The following is a 20,732-nucleotide window of genomic DNA, read 5'->3' on the forward strand; positions in this document are numbered from 1 at the left end:
CGGGCGCAGTGGCTCATGCCTGTAGTCCCAGCACTTTGGGAGGCTGAGGCAGGAGGATCATGAGGTCAGGAGATCGAGACCATCCTGGCTAGCACGGTGAAACCTCGTCTCTACTAAAAATACAAAAAATCAGCCAGGCATGGTGGCGGGCGCCTGTAGTCCCAGCTACTCGGGAGGCTGAGGCAGGAGAATGGCATGAACTCAGGAGGCGGAGCTTGCAGTGAGCTAAGATCGTGCCACTGCACTCCAGCCTGGGCAACAGAGTAAGACTCCGTCTCAAAAAAAAAAAATTTCATGACAGAGACACCAAAAGCAATTACTACAAAAGCAAAAATTGATAAATAGGATCTAATTAAAGAGCTCCTGCACAGCAAAGGAAACCATCAACAGGGTGAACAGACAACCTACAAAATGGGAGAAAATTTTTGCAAACTATGCATCTGACAAAGGTCTAATATCCAGCATCTATAAGGAACTTAAACAAATTTGTAAGAAGAAAACTAAACAACCCCATTAAAGAGTAGGCAAAGGGCTGGGCGCAGTGGCTCATGCCTGTAATCCCAACAGTTTGGGAGGCCAAGGCAGGTGGATCACTTGAGGCCAGGAGTTCGAGACCAGCCTGGCCAACATGGTGAAACCTCATCTCTACTAAAAATACAAAAATTAGCCAGGCGTGGTGGTGCAGTCATCCCAGCTACTCGGGAGGCTGAAGCACAAGAATAATTTGAAGCTGGGAAGTAGAGGTTTCAGTGAGCCAAGATTGTGCCCCTGCACTCCAACCTAGACAACAGAGCAAGACTCTGTCTCAAAAAGAAAAAAGAAAAAAGTGGGCAAAGGACATGAACTGACATTTTTCAAAAGAAGACATACATACAGCCAACAATCATATGAAAAAAGCTCAACATCACTGACCATTAGAGAAATGCAAATCAAAACGACAATGAGATACCATCTTATACCAGTCAGGATGACTAGTATTAAAAAGTCAAAAAATAGGCCAGGCCGGGCGTGGTGGCTCATGCCTGTAATCCCAGCACTTTGGGAGGCTGATGCGGGCAGATCACGAGGTCAGGAGATCGAGACCATACTGGCTAACACGGTTTAACTGCGTCTCTACTAAAAACACAAAAAATTAGCCGGGCATGGTGGCATGCGCCTGTAGTCCCAGCTACTCGGGAGGCTGAGGCAGGAGATCACTCGAACCCGGGAGGCAGAGGTTGCAGTGAGCTGAGATCGCACCACTGCACTCCAGCCTGGGCGACAGAGCAAGACTCCATCTCAAAAAAAAAAAAACAAACAGGCCAAGCGCAGTGGCTCACGACTGTAATCTCAGCACTTTGGGAGGCTGAGGCGGGCAGATCACGAGGTCAGGATTTCGAGACCAGACTGCCAACATGGTGAAACTCTGTCTCTACAAAAATACAAAAATTAGCCGGGCATGGTGGTGTGGGCCTGTAATCCCAGCTACTGGAAAGACTGAGAGGAGAACTGCTTGAACCCGGGAGGCGGAGGCTGCAGTGAACCGAGATCACTCCACTGCACTCCAGCCTGGGTGACAGAGCAAGACCCCGTCTCAGAAAAAAAAAAAAAAAGTCAAAAAATAATAGGTGCTGGCGAGGTTGTGGAGAAAAAGAAATGCTTATACATTGTCAGTGGGAGTATAAATTAGTTCAACTATTGTGGAAGACAGTGTGGCAATTCCTCAAAGACTTAGAAATACCATTCAACCCAGAAATCCCATTACTGGTTATATACCCAAAGGAATATAAATCATTCTATTATAAAGACGTATGCACACATATGTTCACTGCAGCACTATTCACGACAGCAAAGACACGGAATCAACCTAAATGTCCATCAAAAGTAGACTAGATAAAAGGTGGTACATATACACCATGCAATACTATGCCGCCATAAAGAACAACAAGATCATGTCCTTTGCAGGAACATGGGTGGAGCTGGAGGCCATTATCTTTAGCAAACTAATGCAGAAACAGAAAAACAAGTATCACCTGTTCCAAATAGCGCATGATGAGAACACATGGACACAGAGGGGAACAACACTCACTGGTGCCTATCAGAGAGTGGAGGATGAGAGCAGGGAGAGGATCTGGAAAAATAACTAATGGGCACTAGGCTTAATATCTGGGTGACAAAATAATCTGCACAACAAACCTCCATGATACAAGTTTACCTATATACCAAGCCTTGCACATATATCTCTGAACATAAAAGTTAAATTTAAAAAAACACAGAATAACATTTTTATCCCACACATCTAAATTAGTTTGTCTAAAAGTTAAAAAAAAGTTGATAATAGAAACACAAGTTGAGAATATAACATTTACTCCACTTATGGACAAATAATTTTACAATTATGGAATATAAGAAATTATAGGCCAGGGCCAGCCACAGGGGCTCACACCTGTAATCCTAGCACTCTGGGAGGCCAAGGTAGATGGATCACTTGAGACCAGGAGCTCAAGACCAGCCTAGGCAACATGGCGAAATCCCATCTCTACAAAAATTTTTAAAAATAAGCCTGGCGTGGTGGCCCGCACCTATAGTCCCAGCTACCCGGGAGGCTGAGGTGGAAAGATCACCTGTCTGAGCCTGGGGAGGTAGAGGTTGCAGTGAGCTGTGGTCGCACCACTGCACTCCAGCCTGGGTGACAGACTGAGACTCCGTTTCAAAAAAAAAAAAAAGAAAGAAATTATAGGCTGGCCATGGTGGTTCATGTGTGTAATTCAAGCACTTTGGGAGGCCCAGGCAGGAAGATCGCTTAAGCCTAGGCGTTCAAGACCAGCCTAGGCAATGTGGCGAAATCCCATCTCTACAAAAAACACAAAAATTAGCCAGGCATGGCGGTATGCCTGTAGTCCCAGCTACTCAGCAGGCTGATATGGGAAGATTGCTTGAGCCCGGGGTTGGGGGGGGGTTGAGGCTGCAGTGAGCCATGACTGTGCCACTGTACTCCAGCTTGGGCAACAGAGCAAGACTCTGTCTTAAAAAAATAAATACATACATAAATAAAAATAAAAATAAATAAACCTAGATCAGTGCCTGGGTAATAATCAACTGGTTAACAACTACTCTTAGTTCACCTTCCATGTCCACCACTTCCAAATATATCTTCTCTCACCCTTTATTTCTTCATGTTCCTCTTCAAAGCTTACTGTTTCATGAGCTTTTCATTCTATTTCCTCCTAAGGCTTCTTCATTATCTACATTTTCTCTGTGTAGATCTCCAATATCTGCCCCTCTGCTGGCTGCTTTCCCTTTCCCTTCAAACATGTCAACCTCTCCCATCCTTAAAAACAAAACAAAACAAAACATTCTAAATACTTCCTCTATTTTTTCCCCTTGTGCCTTTGGGTTGTTAAAAAAAAAGGGGGGGCTGGGGGGAGAAAGAAGGAAAGAAAAACAAAAAAATGGTTAAAAAAATATATATATTTTTTGAGCCGGGCGCGGTGGCTCACGCTTGTAATCCCAGCACTTTGGGAGGCCGAGGCGGGCGGATCACGAGGTCAGGAGATCGAGACCACGGTGAAACCCCGTCTCTACTAAAAATACAAAAAATTAGCCAGGCGCGGTGGCGGGCGCCTGTAGTCCCAGCTACTCGGAGAGGCTGAGGCAGGAGAATGGTGTGAACCCGGGAGGCGGAGCTTGTAGTGAGCCGAGACTGCGCCACTGCACTCTAGCCTGGGCGACAGAGCGAGACTCCGTCTCAAAAAAAAAAAAAAAAATATATATATATATGTATATATATATATTTTTTTTGAGATGAAGTCTCACTCTGTCACCCAGGCTGGAGTGCAATGGCGTGATCTTGGCTCATTGCAACCTCCGCCTCCTGGGTTCAGGGATTCTCCTGCCTCAGCCTCCTGAGTAGCTGGGATTACAGGCACTTGCCACCACACGCAGCTAATTTTTTTTTTTTTTTTTTTTTTTTTTTTTAAGTAGAGACGGGATTTCACCACGTTAGCCAGGCTGGTCACGAACTCCTGACCTCAGGTGATCCACCCGCCTCAGCCTCCCAAAGTGCTGGGAATACAGGTGTGAGCCACTGTGCCTGGCCAAATTTTTATTTTATTTATTTATTTTTTTTGGGACGGAGTCTTCGCTCTGTTGCCCAGGCTGGAGTGCAGTGGTGCGATCTCGGCTCACTGCAAGCTCTGCCTCCCGGGTTCATGCTATTCTCCTGACTCAGCTTCCCGACCAGCTGGGACTACAGGCACCCGCCACCACGCCTGGCTAACTTTTTGTATTTTTTTTTTTTTTGAGACGGAGTCTCACTCTGTCACCCAGGCTGCAGGGCAGTGACACAATCTCGGCTCACTGCAAGCCGCGCCTCCCGGGTTCATGCCATTCTCCTGCCTCAGCCTCCCGAGTAGCTGGGACTACAGGCGCCCACCACCACGCCCGGATAATTTTTTGTATTTTTAGTAGAGACGGGGTTTCACTGTGTTAGCCAGGATGGTCTCGATTTCCTGACCTTGTGATCTGCCCGCCTTGGCCTCCCAAAGCGCTGGGATTACAGGCCTGAGCCACCGCGTCTGGCCAAAAATTTTTAACAAGTACATAAATACCTTCTCTAAACCCTCTCACCTACCATCAAGATAGTAAGCAATTTTCTTTTTTTTTTTTTTTTTGAGATGGTCTTTCACTCTGTCTACCTGGGCTGGTGCAGTGGCGCTATTATGGCTCACTGCAGCCTCAACCTTCCAGGCTCAGGCAATCCTCCCACCTCAGCCTCCAGAGTAGCTGAGACTATAGAAGCGTGCCACATGCCGAGCTAACTTTTTTGTAGAGACAGGGTTCTGCCATGTTGGCCAGGCTAGTCTTGAACTCCACCTTGTGGCCTCATGATCCTAGGATTACAGGCCAGAGCCACCACGCCTGGCCTACAGATCATTTTAAAACACTTTGATGGGCTGGGTGTGGTGGCTCATGCCTGTGATCCTGGCACTTTGGGAGGCTGAGGGGGGCTGATCACTTGAGGTCAGGAGTTCAAAACCAGCCTGGCCAACATTGTGAAACCCCATCTCTACTAAAAATACAAAAAATTAGCAGGGCATAGTGGTGCACACCTGTAATCCCAACTACTCAGGAGGCTGAGGCAGGAGAATTGCTTGAACCCAGGAGGTGGAGGTTGCAGTGTGCCGAGATCACGCCACTGCACACCGGTCTGGGCGACAGAGCAGGACTCCCGTCTACAAAAAAAAAAAAAGAGGCTGGGCGCAGAGGCTCACGCCTGTAATCCTACCACTTTGGGAGGCCAAGGTGGGTGGATCACCTGAGGTCCGCAGTTCAGGACCTCAGGACCAGCCTGGCCAACATGGCGAAAGCCTGTAATCCCAGCTACTTGGAAGGCTGAGGCTGGAGAATCGCTTGAACCCGGGAGGCGGAGGTTGCAGTAAGCTGAGATCACGCTGTCACTCCAGCCTGAGTGACAAGAGCGAAACTCCATTTCAAAAAAAAATTAAGGCTGGGCACGGTGGCTCACACCTGTAATCCCAGCACTTTGGGAGGCTGAGACGGGTGGATCACGAGGTCAAGAGATCGAGACCATCCTGGCTAACACGGTGAAACCCCGTCTCTACTAAAAATACAAAAAAATTAGCCAGGTGTGGTGGTGGGTGCCTGTAGTCCCAGCTACTCGGGAGGCTGAGGTAGAAGAATGGCATGAACCCGGGAGGGGGAGCTTGCAGTGAGCCGAGATCGTGCCACTGCACTCCAGCCTGGGCGACAGAGCAAGACTCTGTCTCAAAAAAAAAAAATTAAAAGGTCTACATAGGCCCAGTGCAGTGGCTCACGCCTGTAATCCCAGCACTTTGGGAGGCCAAGGCAGGTGGATCGCTTCAGCTCAGGAGTTCAAGACTGGTCTGGGCAACATAATGAGACCTTGTCTCTACTAAAAGAAAAAGAAAAAAGAAAAAATTAGCCAGGCATGGTGGTGCACGCCTGTAGTCCTAGCCACTAAGGGGGCTGAGGTGGGAGGAATGCTTGAGCCTGGGAGAGGTCAAGGCTGCAGTGAGCCCTGATCATGCCACTGGACTCCAGCCTGGGTGACAGAGTGAGACTCTGTCTCAATTTTTTTTTTTTGAGACAAAGTCTCACTCTGTCACCCAGGCTGGAGTCCAGTGGCACAATCTTGGCTCACTGCAACCTCCACTTCCTAGGTTCAAGTGATTTTTGTGCCTCAGCCTCCCGAGTAGCTGGGACCACAGCAGTGAAAAAAAAGAAAAAGAAAGAAGAGAAAAGAAAAAGGTCTACATAATTTGGTTATGGTAGCCCCTGTGAAGACATAACTATGAAAGTTTTTTTTTGTTTGTTTGTTTTGAGATGGAGTTTCGCTCCTGTTGCCCAGGCTGGAGTGCAATGGCGTGATCTCAGCTCGAAGCAACCTCCGCCTCCCGAGTTCAAGCCATTCTCCTGCCTCAGCCTCCCAAGTAGCTGGGATTACAGGCGTGTACCACCATGCCCGGCTAATTTTGTATTTTTAGTAGAGACAGGGTTTCCTCCATGTTGGTCAGGCTGGTCTCCAACTCCGGACCTCAGGTGATCCACCCGCCTCGGCCTCCCACAGTCCTGGGATTAGAGACATGAGCCACCGCGCCCAGCTGACTATGAAAGTTTTACAACAGGACTTTAGAGCTGCCTCAGAATAAAGAATCCATCCATTCCCTTCTCTCTTTCCTATTTTACTTATTTACTTATTTTTTGAAACAGGGTCTCCAGCTCTGTCACCCAGGCTGTAGTGTGGTGCACAATCATAGCTCACTGCAGCCTCAAACCGTGGGGCTCAAGTGATCCTCCTACCTCAGCCTCCTGAGCAACTGGGACTACAGATGTCCACAACCATGCCTGGCTGATTTTTAATTTTTTTTTTTTTTGTAGAGACAAAGTCTTGCTATGTTGCCCAGGCTGGTCTCAAACTCCTGGGATAAACATAAAGTGATCCTCCTGCCTTAGCCTCCCGAAGCACTGGGATTACAGGCATGAGCTGCCAGGCCCAGCCTCTCTCTTTCTTTATAAATAATCTTCTTCCAGTGCTCCTTGTTTTCTTTTCTTTAGTTTTTTTTTTGGGGGGCGGGGAGTGGGGGCGGGCAGGAGTGGTGGGAGGATGGAATCTTGCTCTGTCACCCAGGCTGAAGTGCAGTGGCACAATCTCTGCTCACTGCAACCTCTGCCTCCTGGGATCAAGCAAGTCTCATGCCTCAGCCTCCCAAGTAACTGGGACTACAGGCATGGGCCACCACCCCCAGCTAATTATTTTTAGTAGAGATGGGGTTTTGCCATGTTGGCCAGGCTCGTCTCGAACTCCTGGCCTCAAGTGATCTGCTTGCCTTGGCCTCCCAGAGTGCTGGAATCACAGGCGTGAGCCACTTTGCTGGGCCTCTTCTTCTAATAGTAGTAAAAATAACTTGCTACAGGAATTTGAAGCAAATAATGTATCCAAATACTTATTCTACTCCCTCTTAGAAACAATCCACAAGATAGAAAGAGCAGGAATCAATTACATCCATGTTAAAGATGAGAAAACTAAAGCTCAAAGAGGTTGAGTTGCTCAAGGTTGCAGTTATATGAGGGAATTTTATTTATTTAGTGCTTATTTACTGTCAGACTCCTTCCTCTTCTCAGCCAACTCTAATCAGTAGGTAAACCCCAAGAGGGAAAATACTTGTTTTCACTGTTTTGTCCTCAATGTCTACAACACTGCCTAGAATATAACAGACTTTCCGTATTTGTTGACTGAATGAACAGACGGTTTTGGTAATGAAGTAAACTAACAGCAAAAGCACAAGCAAAAAAGTTCTTTCCCATTATAATGCAATAATAAAAGATTTCAAACAGGCTACTACCAGTTAGAAAGGCTAGACTACATAATTGTATTGACTCAATTCCATTGGCATGTTATGCATTTTACCTAATAAGTAAGGGAGGTGAAGTAGGTTTCTGTTTCTGATGTCACATTCATGGCATGTACTAACATAAATCCAAGACTTAACTGCAGGTTTGAAACTGATTAAAAGTTTTTATTAAAAGCAGAAACTAGAGAAAGCATTCTCTTGAGTCCTGATGGTCTGACTAAAAAAGTACAGTATCTTAATTTCAGTTCTGCCTTCAATGTTAGTTTCAGCAGCCAAAGCTATTGTATTTATGTTCGCCAACATATTTAATAAACCTTATTGCAAAGATTAGGGGAAACCAAAACTGAGTAACTCACCACTTTTTGGGCATTGCATAAAACTGCCGTTCTGCCTAGGCACAAGGTAATCACAGCATATCAAGACAAAGTAATGGGACCAATGTTCAATACAATTTAAGAGAAAGACTCATTGTTTATGGTTCCAGAAATTCCAGTTCCTTGTAAATCAATTTGCCTTAATTGGAAAATATTTTCCATTTTCTCCAATATTTAGATTTTAGCAAATTAAAGCTGTTGGTGCTGGTAAGATTAGTAGCTGTAATAAGTGTGAGGTAACTGAAAGAGGACTAGACTTGAAGTATGGTTTACTCTGATATTTCCTACCTGGGTTAACTATAACCTTGGGCAAGTCACTTCAACATTTTAGAGGCTAGGCCTTATCAGCTGTAAAATGAGAGTAACAACCATCTCACAGAACTGTAATGAGGAATAAATGACACAATGTGTATTAATTTGTTTAAAAAATGATACTGGGAGGCTGGGCATGGTGACTCATGCCTGTAATCCCAGCACTTTGGGAGGCTGAGGTGAGAGGATCGCCTGAGCCAAGGAATTTGAGACCAGGCTGGGCAACATGGCGAGACCCGTCTCTATAAAAATTATAAAATAAAATTATTGGCCAGGCGCGATGGCTGATGCCTGTAATCCCAGAACTTTGGGAGGCCGAGGTGGGCGGATCATCTGAGGTCAGGAGTTCAAGACCAGCCTGGCCAACATGGTGAATCCCCGTCTCTACTAAAAATACAAAATTAGCCAGGCGTGTTGGCACATGCCTGTAATCCCAGCTACTCAGGAGGCTGAGGCAGAAGAATCACTTAAATCCGGGAGGCGAAGGTTGCAGTGAGCCAAGATCGTGCCATTGCACTTCAGCCTGGGCAAAAAGAGTGAAACTCCGTCTCAAAAAAAAAAAAAATTATGTTTAAAACAAACAAAATAAATAAATAAATATATAGCCAGACACAGTGGCTCACACTTATAATCCCAGCACTCTCGGAGGCTAAGGTAGGAGGACTGCTTGAGTCCAGGAGTTCAAGACCAGCCTAGGCAACATAGGGAGACCTCGTGTCCACAAAAAAATTTAAAAATTAGCCTAGTGTGGTAGTGTGCACCTGTAGTCCCAGCTACTCAGAAGGCTGAAGTGGGAGGATCACTTGAGCCCAGGAGGTTGAGGCTACAGTGGGCCATGATCATAGCATTGTACTCCAGCCTGGGGGACAGAACAAGACCTTGTCTCAAAAAAATATTAATAATCATAATCATAAAAATAAATAATATTGAGAAAATCGTCATGTTTGTACAATTGAGCAACAGTCAATAGCAACTGCTGTTTTTTAGTTTATTATTCTTTTCTTTCTCTTTTTTTGAGACTGAGTCTCACTCTGTCACCCAGGCTGGAGTGCAGTGGCGCGATCTCAGCTCACTGCAACCTCCATCTCCCAGGTTCAAGTGATTCTCCTGCTTCAGCCTCCCAAGTAGCTGGGATTACAGATGCCCACCACCACACCTGGCTAATTTTTATATTTTTAGTAGAGATGGGGTTTTACCATGTTGGCCAGGCTGATCTCGAACTCCTGACCTCAGGTGATCCGCCAGCCTCGGCCTCCCAAAGTGCTGGGATTACAGGTGTGAGCCACCGCGCCCAGCCAGTTTATTATTAAAACTAGAGCAATTCTGTGGTTGCTTCTTCAAACCATAGCCAGGAAAACACAAAAGACCCTCACTCACTGCTGGATTAAAAATTGAAGAACTGCATTAAGGATCTACCATCCCTATACAGTATTACTAATACAATCTAGGATTCTCAAGAGTAAGTCATTTCCATTATGAGATATCAAACAAAGTAATACAGAGTGAAGGGCTTTATTTTGCCTACTCGGCTAGGGCAGGAATTAACCTATCTAACATCAATAACCTTCCCTGATTCATGGAAAGGGGTCCTCCTGGCTGTCCTCATCCCAGACACCTGAAATACGAATTAATCTATTTTTCAAAAGGGTTATTTGCAATGACCTTCTTTAGAATTTTTTATTGGCCAGGCACGGTGGCTCACACCTGTAATCCCAGCACTTTGGGAGGCGGAGGCAGGTAAATCACTTGAGGTCAGGAGTTCCAGACCAGCCTCGCCAACATGGTGAAACATCATCTCTACTAAAAAAGAAAAAAAAAAATTAGCCAGGCGTGGTGGCACATGCCTGTAATCCCAGCTACTCGGGAGGCTGAGGCAGGAGAATCGCTTCAAACCAGGAGGCAGAGGTTGCAGTGAGCCAAGATCACGCCACTGCACAGCCTGAGCAACAGAGCAAGACTCCATCTCAAAAAACAAAAATAGAATTCTTTATCTTAACGTTTAATACCAGTACTTTGGGAGGGAGGATCACTTGAGCCCAGGAGTCCAAGACCAGCCTGGGCAACAGAGTGGGACCCCAATCCCTACAAAATTTTTTTTTAAATTTGTTTTAATTAGCTGGGCTGGTGGCCTGTGTCTGTTGTCCCAGCTACTCTGAAGGCTGAGGCTTGAGCCCAGGAGGAGGTCCAGGCTGCAGCGAGCAGTGCTCAACTCACTGCACTCCAGCTGGGAAACCCAGCGAGACCCTATTTCAAAAAATAAATACATAAAAATTGGCCAGGCACGGTGGCTCACGCTTGTAATCCCAGCACTTTGGGAGACCGAGGCGGGTGGTTCACCTGAGGTCGGGAGTTCAAGGCCAGCCTGGCTAACATGGTGAAACCCCATCTCTACTAAAAATACAAAAATTAGCTGGGCGTGGTGGCACACACCTGTAATCCCAGCTACTCAGGAGGCTGAGGCAGAAGACTTGCTTCAACCTGGGAAGTAGAGGTTGCAGTGAGCCAAGATCGTGCCATTGCATTCCAGCCGGGGTAACAGAGTGAGACTCTGTCTCAAAATAAATAAATAAATAAAAATAAATTAAATTAAATTAAATAGTCGGGCACAGTGGCTCATGCCTCTAGTCCCAGGCATCTGGGAGCCTCCGGTGGGAGGATGGCTTAAGCCAAGAAGTTCGAGGCTGCAGTGACCTAGGGGCTCTCCACTGTACTCAAGCTTCAGCAACCAGGCAAGACTCGTCTCTTAAATGAAACAAACAAACAAATTTTACCTTAAGCTGATTCTAGCAATGCAGGCTTCCAACAGCAGGGCATACACAGTTACCACTATCTAGCCAACTTTGATCAAATCCACAATCCACCCAATTCCGCGGTTTCCGGTAAGGATCTACCACACCTCATCCCCTAAACTGGCTTCATTCCTTTTTTTTTTTTTTTAGATGGGGTCTTGCTGTGTTGCCCAGGCTGGTCGCGAACTTCTGGCCTCGAGCGATTCTTCTGCTTCAGCCTCCAGAATAGTTGGCATTACAGGCGCGCGCCACCATGCCCGAAATTCATTAATTTAGCGAAAAAGTAAGTGACTTCTAGAAGCCACTGGGTTTCTGGTTCCTCTATAAAGCAAATTCTTCCACTGAAGGACTTTTTCCTTCCACTTTTTGTTTTAAAAAGAAAAAGAAAAGGAAGAGGTTGGAGGGAGCGAGGAGCTGAGTGTCCGAATGAAGCACTGGAGGTTTTTTTTTTTTGCAAGCAATCAGTGATGCCCTGTAAGTCACTCTCCTCCGAGATTTGGGAGGTGCGTGAACTGCCATTCTACCATTCACCACTGGTTCTTTGGTCCACCGATCACAGAAGTGAGCTGCACAGACTTCGCAGCAAATTCGATGCGTTCCCGGTTTCCCGGAACCGGGGTGTAGAGGGTGGGAGACAGGGGTCGCTTCTTTTCCTTAAACTTATCTCTCCACCAAGAAAAACGTCTGGAGTTTCGTGCCCTGAAGCCGCCCCGGGCTGATGTTTAAAAGTTAAATAATAACCTCCAGGTTTTTACAGAAACTCCGCCTGGCTCCGAAGCCCCAGTTCTGCCCGGCCGGGGTGCAGAGGTCTGCGGCAGGACGGTTTTGAAAAATGTACTTTGACCCGATCCGGTGACTGTAACCGGATCCCCAGGGAGCAGTCGCCGTTGGGGACCGGCGGAACAGGCTCCCCCGTGGCGGAGACTCCATGCACGGGCACAAAGGGGGCGCAACGCAGCCCAGACAAAAGGGCCCAGCCAAGTCTCGGGGGGCGGAGAGGGCGAGCCTGCGCGGGCCCTGCCTCAGGCGGAGAAGCCTGGGCTGGACCGTTGTGGGAGGGCCGAGGAAGGAGGCGGCGGCCCCGCCCCGCCCTGGCCCGAAGCGACCGCGACCCAGGCCGTTACCTTCCGCCCGGACCGGGACCCTCTAGCAGGGCCAAGAACGGGGTCGCAGCCCGAGAGGAGCCCGCACCCTGATCCTGAGCGCGTCCTGCTCACTTTCCCCTGCTCGCTGAACTCACCCAGGTCTCCGCCGCCGCCTCCTCAGCCTCCACAGCAGCCTCTCCCGGAAATCCTACCTGGCCCGTTGGCCGCCAGGCAGCTGCCGGAGCCCTCGGCCCCGGGGGAGGGGGAAAAAGGGAGCGGGCTGGATACTGTGGAGTAGGACGTGCCGCCGCGGAGGCTCACGGGACTTGTAGTCCCCAGCAGGGGCCGGTTGCGCGGCTAGCTGAACAAAATGGCGGGAAGCGTGCGTCGTTTCTCTCTGGGCGGTCGTCCTCCTTACGGCCTCTCTGGGCATGCGCTGGCCGCTGTGCGCACCTTGTGTGTAAAAGAACTTGGGCACCCTTTCTGGTACTGTGGGAGGCAAAGGTTTTTGGGCTTGGGAGGACAGGGTTCAATACGGGACTCCAGGCAGTACCCAAAAAGGCAACTGATAAAAGAGTGTTGTTTGAGAAAACTGTATCCCTGACTGGCCAAATTTCAATCATAACCTCCCCAAAGGAAAAACTATTTATTGAGGACCAATTTGAAATGCAAAAAAACGTACAAGCAAGTTATCTACCCTCAGTGTTGTGTGTAAGAAACCCAGGAATTATTCTGGACACTTCCCTCGAGCCATTAAGTCCATTCTACATCCCCAGTATTTTAATTCATTTCGATATCCTTCACTACTATCACCTAGTGAAAGCCACCATCACTTCTCTCCACGTCTCAGTAGTTTCAGGCCACTAGGCTATCACCCTCCGAAAACCTTCCTTGCTGCTGCCAGAGGACCCTTCTAAATGCAAACCCATTGTATCACACAACCTAAATTAGACCTACATGAAAAACTTGAAGCTACGGCACATCTAGAGGACATTCCAGGAGAGAAATCGATGTGACTTTTCAAATGCACAATCCATAAAATTAAAAAAATTGGCCAGGCGCGGTGGCGCATGCCTGTAATCGCAGCTACTCAGGAGGCTGAGGCAGGAGAATCACTTGAACCCAGGAGGCGGAGGTTGCAGTGAGCCGAGATCGTGCCATTGCAGTCAAGCCTGGGCGACAGAGCAAGACTGTCGCAAAACAAACAAATTATCCGGGGCCTAGTGGCAAGCTCCTGTAGTCCCAGCTACGTGGCAGGCTGAGGTAAGATGATCACTTGAGCCTGGGAGGTCGAGATCGCACCAGTGCACTCCAGCCTGGGCAACAGAGCAAGACCCTGTCTCAATAGAAAAAGAAAAAAAAATTGGCTGGGTGCAGTGGCTCACACCTCTCATCCCAACACTTTGGGAGGCCAAGGCGGGAGGATCCCTTGAGCCTGGAGTTTGAGACCAGCCTGCCAGCCTGGGCAACAGAGTGAGACCCCATCTCTACAAAAACAATTTTAAAAATTAGCTGGGCATGGTGGAACGTGCCTGTAGTCCCAGGTGCTCAGGAGGCTGAAATAAGAGGCTTGTTTGAGCTGGGGAGGTCCAGACTGCAATGAGCTGTGATGGTGCTGCTACACTCCAGCCTGGAAGACAGAGAGAGACCTTGTCTCAAAAAATTTTTTTAAATATATTTATTGGCCTGGCGCGGTGGCTCGTGCCTGTAATCCCAGCACTTTGGGAGGTTGAGGCTGGTAGATCACCTGAGGTCAGGAGTTTGAGACCAGCCTCTCCAACATGGTGAAACCACATTTCTACTAAAAATACAAAAATTGGCCGGGCACAGTGGCTCACGCTTGTAATCCCAGCACTTTGGGATGCTGAGGTGGGCAGATCACGAGGTCAGGAGATCGAGACCATCCTGGCTAACACAGTGAAACCCTGTCTCTACTAAAAATACAAAAAATTAGCTGGGCGTGGTGGAGGGCACCTGTGGTCCCAGCTACTCGGGAGGCTGAGGTAGAAGAATGGCGTGAACCCGGGAGGCGGAGGTTACAATGATGCGAGATCGCGCCACTGCACTCCAGCCTGGGCAACAGAGCGAAATTCCGTCTCAAAAAAAAAAAAAAAAATACAAAAATTTATTGGGCGTTATGGCCCACGCCTGTAATCCCAGCTACTCAGGAGGGTGAGGCAGGAGAATCGCTTGAACCCGGGAGGTGGAGGTTTCAGTGAGCCGAGATCGCACCATTGCACTCCAGCCTGGGTTACAAGAGGGAAACTCAGTCTCAAAAATAAAATTAAAAAATATATATTTTTAATTAATAAGCTACACATGATAACTCATGCCTGTAATCCCAGCACTCTGGAAGGCCAAGGCTGGAGGACTGGTTGACACCATGGGTTCAAGACCAGCCTGGGCAACACAGTGAGACTCCATCTCTAAAATATAAATAAATAAATTTTAAAAAGAAAAAAATTGCCGGGCGCGGTGGCTCACGCCTGTAATCCCAGCACTCTGGGAGGCCGAGGCAGGTGGATCACGAGGTCAGGAGATCGAGACCATCCTGGCTAACACAGTGAAACCCCATCTCTACTAAAAATACAAAAAATTAGCCAGGCGTGGTGGCATGCACCTGTAGTCCCAGCTACTCAGGAGGCTGAGGCAGGAGAATGGCGTGAACCCAGGAGGTGGAGCTTGCAGTGAGCCGAGATCGTGCCACTGCATTCCAGCCCGGGCGACAGAGCAAGACTCCGTCTCAAAAAAAAAAAAAAAGAAAAGAAAAGAAAAAAATTGAATAAATTGTATATCATTAAATTTCAAACTTTACTCAAGACTGTTATGAAAATAAAGATAAAGCCGGGCGCAGTGGCTCACGCCTGTAATCCCAGCACTTTAGGAGTCCGAGGTGGGCGGATCATGAAGTCAGGAGATCGAGACCATCCTGGCTAACACAGTGAAACCCCATCTCTACTAAAAATACAAAAAGTTAGCCAGGCGTGGTGGTGGGCACCTGTGGTCTCAGCTACTTGGGAGGCTGAGGCAGGAGGATGGTGTGAACCTGGGAGGCGGAGCTTGCAGTGAACTGAGACCATGCCACTGCACTCCAGCCTGAGCGACAGAGCGAAACTCCATCTCAAAAATAATAATAATAATAAAAATACAAAGCGAGACTCCATCTCAAAAAAATAATAATAGTAATTAAAAAAAATAAAGATAAGCTGGCCAGGCGCAGTGACTCACCCATGTAATCCCCACACTTTCAGAGGCTGAGGCGAGTGGATCACCTGAGGTCAGGAGTTGAAGACCAGCCTGGCCAACATGGTGAAACCCCGTCTCTACAAAAAATACAAAAAAATTAGCCGGGTGTGGTGGTGCATGCCTGTAATCCCAGCTACTTGGGAGGCTGAGGGAGGAGAATTGCTTGAACCCAGGAGGCGGAGGCTGCAGTGAGCAGAGATTGCACCATTGCACTCCAGCCTGGGCAAAGAGCAAAACTCCGTCGGAAAAAAAAAAAAATAGGAAAGAAAAAAGAAAAGAAAAGAAAGAAAGAAAGAGGAAGAGAGAGAAAATGAAGACAAGCCACAGATCAGAGTAAAATTGCTGCAAAACATATAACCACTACCTGGAAATATACAGAGTTATTTCAACTCAACAAGAAGACAACCCAATTTGAAAAACGATTAGCACAGACAATTTACCAAAGAAGAGAAACTAAATGGATGGCAAATAACGTTAGGGGGAAACACGTTAGGGGGAAAAAAAGGAAACACAATGAGATTACACTACACACCCACCAGAATGGCTAAAAGGACTGGCAATACCAAGTATTAGCATGAATGTAGAGCAACAAAAATTCTCATACACTGATGGTACCATTTTAAGGTGATAAAACCGCTTTGGAAACTGGTTTGGCAGGTTTTTTTTTTGTATCCTGATTGTGATTATGGTTTCAAGGGTGTATGGTTATGGTTTCAAGGGTGTATAAGTATATCAAAACTCATCAAGGCTGGGTGCAGTGGCTCATGCTTGTAATCCCAGCACTTTGGGAGGTTAAGGCAGGCAGATCGCTTGAGCTCACTAGTTCGAGACCAACCTGGACAACATGGCGAAACCCTGTCTCTACAAAAAAAATACAAAAATTAGTCAGGTATGGTGATGGGCACCTGTAGTCCCAGCTACTTGGGAGACTTAGTTGTGAGGATGGCTTGAGCCTGGGAGGTGGAGGTTGAAATGTTGTAACCAAGCGAGTTATAGAGAAATGCCACACTTTGAGACAAATTAAAGAGTCTTTTATTAGTCAGCGACCAAGAGGCAGCTAATGCCCAAAATTCTCTCAGCCCTGAGGAAGGGGCTAGGTTAGTTATTATACCATGGTCTAAATAGGGGAGGGGGGCTTTTAGCTGAAGCAATTTTTATAGAACAGAACTGGCAAAAGGTTAAAAAATCAATTGGTTACAAATGCAGTTACAAAAAAATAAACAGCTCCAGGTGCAGGAGCTTAAGCTATCACAAAGAGATAAATGCAGGGGTTTTGGGTGCCATCCACCGCACACGCCCCCAGGAGCTGCTGCTGCAGCTCGCCTCAACATCTTATCAACAGGTGCATTCCTGGACGTGCCTTGAGTCAGATTTACACTAGCTATGCCTGGAGGGAGGTGAAAGGTGTTACAAGAAACTAAAATGGAGTCTGTCCGGCTCTCTTTCTGCTAGGAGAGAGTCACTCAGGTTAAAACAAGGCAGCGTATCACAAAATGAGTCAAAATCATGCCACTACACTCCAGCTTGTGTGACAGAGCAAGAGCCTGTTTCAAAAAAAAAAAATTTCATTTTATTGCTTATCAATTATACTTCACTAAATCTGAAAAATAGTGCAGTAGAAAAAATGTTTAAAAGAAATAAAATTCATCAATGGCTTTCCAGTACCCTCAGGAAAAACAGACAAACAAAATTATTTTGCCACAGAAACTCTATTGTAGGCTGGGTGCAGTGGCTCACGCCTGTAATCCCAGCACTTTGGGAGGCCGAGGCAGGTGGATCACCTGAGGTCAGAAGTTTGAGGCCAGCCTGGCCAACATGGTGAAACCCCATCTCTACTAAAACTACAAAAAAATTAGCTGGGTGTGGTGGCAGTTACCTGTAATTACAACTACTCAGGAGGCTGAGGCAGGAGAATCACTTGAACTCAGGAGGCGGAGGTTGCAGTGAGCAGAGATCGCGCCACTGCACTCCAGCCTGGGCAACAAGGGTGAGATTCTGTCTCAAAAAAAAAAAAAAAAAAAGAGAATAGAGGCTGAGGCAGGAGAATTGCTTGAACCTGGAAGGCAGAGGTTGCAGTGAGCCGAGATCACGCCACTGCACTCCAGCCTGGGTGACAGAGTGAGACTCTATCTCAACAAACAAAAAACAAAACGAACAAAACTCTATTGTAGAGCTTCAATATCATCCATGGTTTCAGGGAAGAGGACTAATGGATGGCAACTTGAAATCCTAGGTAATAATAACAGTGGGAACAATAGCAGCAGTAATAGTAGTAATAATAAAACTGCCATTTTTTCTTGAATACCTACCATGTGCTAGATATTCTGCATACATCTTAAGATTCCGTCCAGAGGCTGGGCGCAGTGGCTCACACTTGTAATCCCACCACTTTGGGAGGCCAAGGCGAGTGGATCGCCTGAGGTCAGGAGTTCAAGACCAGCCTGGCCAACATGGTGAAACCCCATCTCTACTAAAATAATACAAAAAAAAAAAATAGCTGGGCGTGGTGGCGGGTGCCAGTAATCCCAGCTACTTGGGAGGCTGAGGCAGGAGAATCGTTTGAACCCAGAAGGCAGAGATTACAGTGAGCCAAGTTCGTGCCATTGCATTCCAGCCTGGGCAACAAGAGCAAAACTCCATCTCAAAAAAAAAAAAAAGATTCCATCCAGAAAGTAGAACCTAAGACAGGTGTTAGTTGCAGGTAATTTACTTAGAAGGTGATCCCAGGGATTTAAAGTAAAAGTCCAGAATAAAATAGGAAGAGGAAAAAAGCCAACACAAGGATGTATTAACAAGGTGTTCACTGCCGTGGGCACCTGGGGCTGGATCCTACCAAGCCCATCTGATAATTTTCTTTCTTTTTTTTTTTTCTTCTTCTTTTTTTTAATTGGGCAGCCTCCTGAACCAGAGTGGGCTCAGAGACTCCCCATGTGAGTTCTGTAATGCCTCTCATTATGGTCTTCCGAAAGACTGCCAGAGAAGCATTTAACCCTTGGTTTATATCCTCCATTGGTTTGGATTTCCCCAGGAGGCATCAACTTCCCTTGCACTTCTGGGTGGGCACTCACCAGTGTCCTACATTATGGTTTAGGAAAAGCTCCAGAACAGAGAGAAAGATACAAGGAGAATTGAAGCCCTCACTGAACTGTTTTCAAAAGCTTTGCCCATTGGGAAGGCTGAGAGGACGGAAGGAAAGGTACAAGACGTCCCAGACCATCCCTTGCAGTGCTCAGATTCATCCATGCGCTCCATTAGATCCGGTCCATCGCCTAGTTTTCAAGATAATGACTAGCTATCATCTCGACAGAAAACTCAGTGGTGCTCAAAATTCTTTGCAAAATGTTGTCCTGTAAGCCTTTTGTGCCCTATAACATACCATACTCAACCATATAGATGATTCTCACAAATAATGTTAAGTGAAAGAAGCCAGACCAGAGTGCTACATTTGATTTCATGTGGATAAAATACAAGACAGGAAAAAATATTCTGTTCAAGGCCAGGATAGCAGCTACCCTTTGGGGTGAGAGAGCAGTGTCTAGAAGGGGGATGAGAGGAGATTTTGCAGTGATACTTACCAGATATGTGATTTACAATATGCTCTCCCAATCTATGGCTTGTCTTTCTTTCTTCTTTTTTTATTTTTTTGAGACAGAGTCTTGCTCTATCGCCAGGCTGGAGGGCAGTGGCGCGATCTTAGCTCACTGCAACCCATGCCTCCCAGGTTCAAGCCATTCTCCTGCCTCAGCCCCTTAGCCTCCCGAGAAGCTGGGATTACAGGTGCATGCCACCACGCCCAGCTAATTTTTGTATTTTTAGTAGAGACGGGTTTCACCATGTTGGCCAGATGGTCTCGATCTCTTGACCTCGTGATCCACCCAACTCGGCCTCCCAAAGTGCTGGTATTACAGGCATGAGCCACCGTGCCCAGCCTGTGGCTTGTCTTTTCATTCTCTTTACAGAATCTTTCACACAGCAGAATTTAAAATTTTTGAAGGCCAGGCATGGTGGCTTACACCTGTAATCCCGACACTTTAGGAGGCTGAGGAGGGCAGATCACCTGAAGTCAGGAGTTCAAGACCAGCCTGGCTAACATGGTGAAACCCCATTTCTACTAAAAAATACAAAAAAATTAGCTGGGTGCGGTGGCACAAGCCTATAATCCCAGCTACTCAGGAGGCTAAGGCAGGAGAATTGCTTGAACCCAGGAGGAGGAGGTTGCAGTGAGCCGAGATCGAGCCATTGCACCCCAGCTTGGGCAACAAGAGCAAAACTCCATCTCAAAAAAAAAAATAAATAAAATAAAAATAAATAAAATAAAATATTTGAGAAGTCCAATATTTCCATGTTTTAATCTTATGGATGGTGTCATATCTAAGAAATCTTTGCCTAATCCAAGATCACAAAAATGTCCCCCTAAATTTTCTTCTAGAAATGTATAGTTTTATTTTTATTTTTATTTTTTTGAGATGGAGTTTCACTGTTGTTCCCTGGGTGGAGTGCAGTGGCGTGATTTCGGCTCATTGCAACCTCCACCTCCTGGGTTCAAGTGATTCTCCTGCCTCAGCCTCCCAAGTAGCTGGGATTACAGGTATGCGCCACCACCATGCCCAGCTAATTTTTTGTATGTTTAGTAGAGATGAGGTTTCACCATGTTGGTCCAGCTGGTCTCGAACTCCTGACCTCAGGTGATCCACCCACCTCGGCCTCCCAAAGTACTGGGATTATAGGCATGAGCCACCGTACCTGGCTGTGTATATTTTTAGATCGCCATTTTTTTAAGGATTACTTGGGATAGAGTCTCACTCTGTCATCAGGGCTGGAGTGCAGCGGCTGATCATGGCTCACTGCAGCCTTGACCTCCCAGGCTCAGGTGATCCTCTCACCTCAGTCTCCCAACTAGCTGGGACTACAGGCGCATACCACCATACACAGCTAAATTTTTGTGTTTTTTGTAGAGACAGAGTTTTGCCATGTTGTCCAGGCTGGTCTTGAACTCCTGAGCTCAAGTGATTCTCCCACCTCATCCTCCCAAAGTGCTGGGATTACAGGCGT

At 46.9% G+C, this 20,732-nt stretch overlaps 1 protein-coding gene across 3 annotated transcripts in view; it reads right to left on the reverse strand.

Annotated features, from left to right (window-relative positions):
- Positions 1-12,784, reverse strand: part of PHACTR4 (phosphatase and actin regulator 4) — a 137,512-nt gene extending 124,728 nt beyond the window's left edge. The window contains exon 1 of one of the 3 annotated variants that reach the window (XM_055261298.2): positions 12,590-12,784. The gene's annotated coding sequence lies outside the window, so the exon portion shown is untranslated. Of the gene's footprint in view, positions 1-3,142; positions 3,312-12,589 lie in introns of those variants that run through there. The other 2 variants (XM_063631432.1, XM_063631433.1) reach the window with 2 other exon arrangements.
- Between the last annotated feature and the right edge of the window lie 7,948 nt (positions 12,785-20,732).

Source organism: Symphalangus syndactylus, chromosome 22 (assembly GCF_028878055.3).
Source record: "Symphalangus syndactylus isolate Jambi chromosome 22, NHGRI_mSymSyn1-v2.1_pri, whole genome shotgun sequence".
NCBI classification, from domain to species: domain Eukaryota; kingdom Metazoa; phylum Chordata; class Mammalia; order Primates; family Hylobatidae; genus Symphalangus; species Symphalangus syndactylus.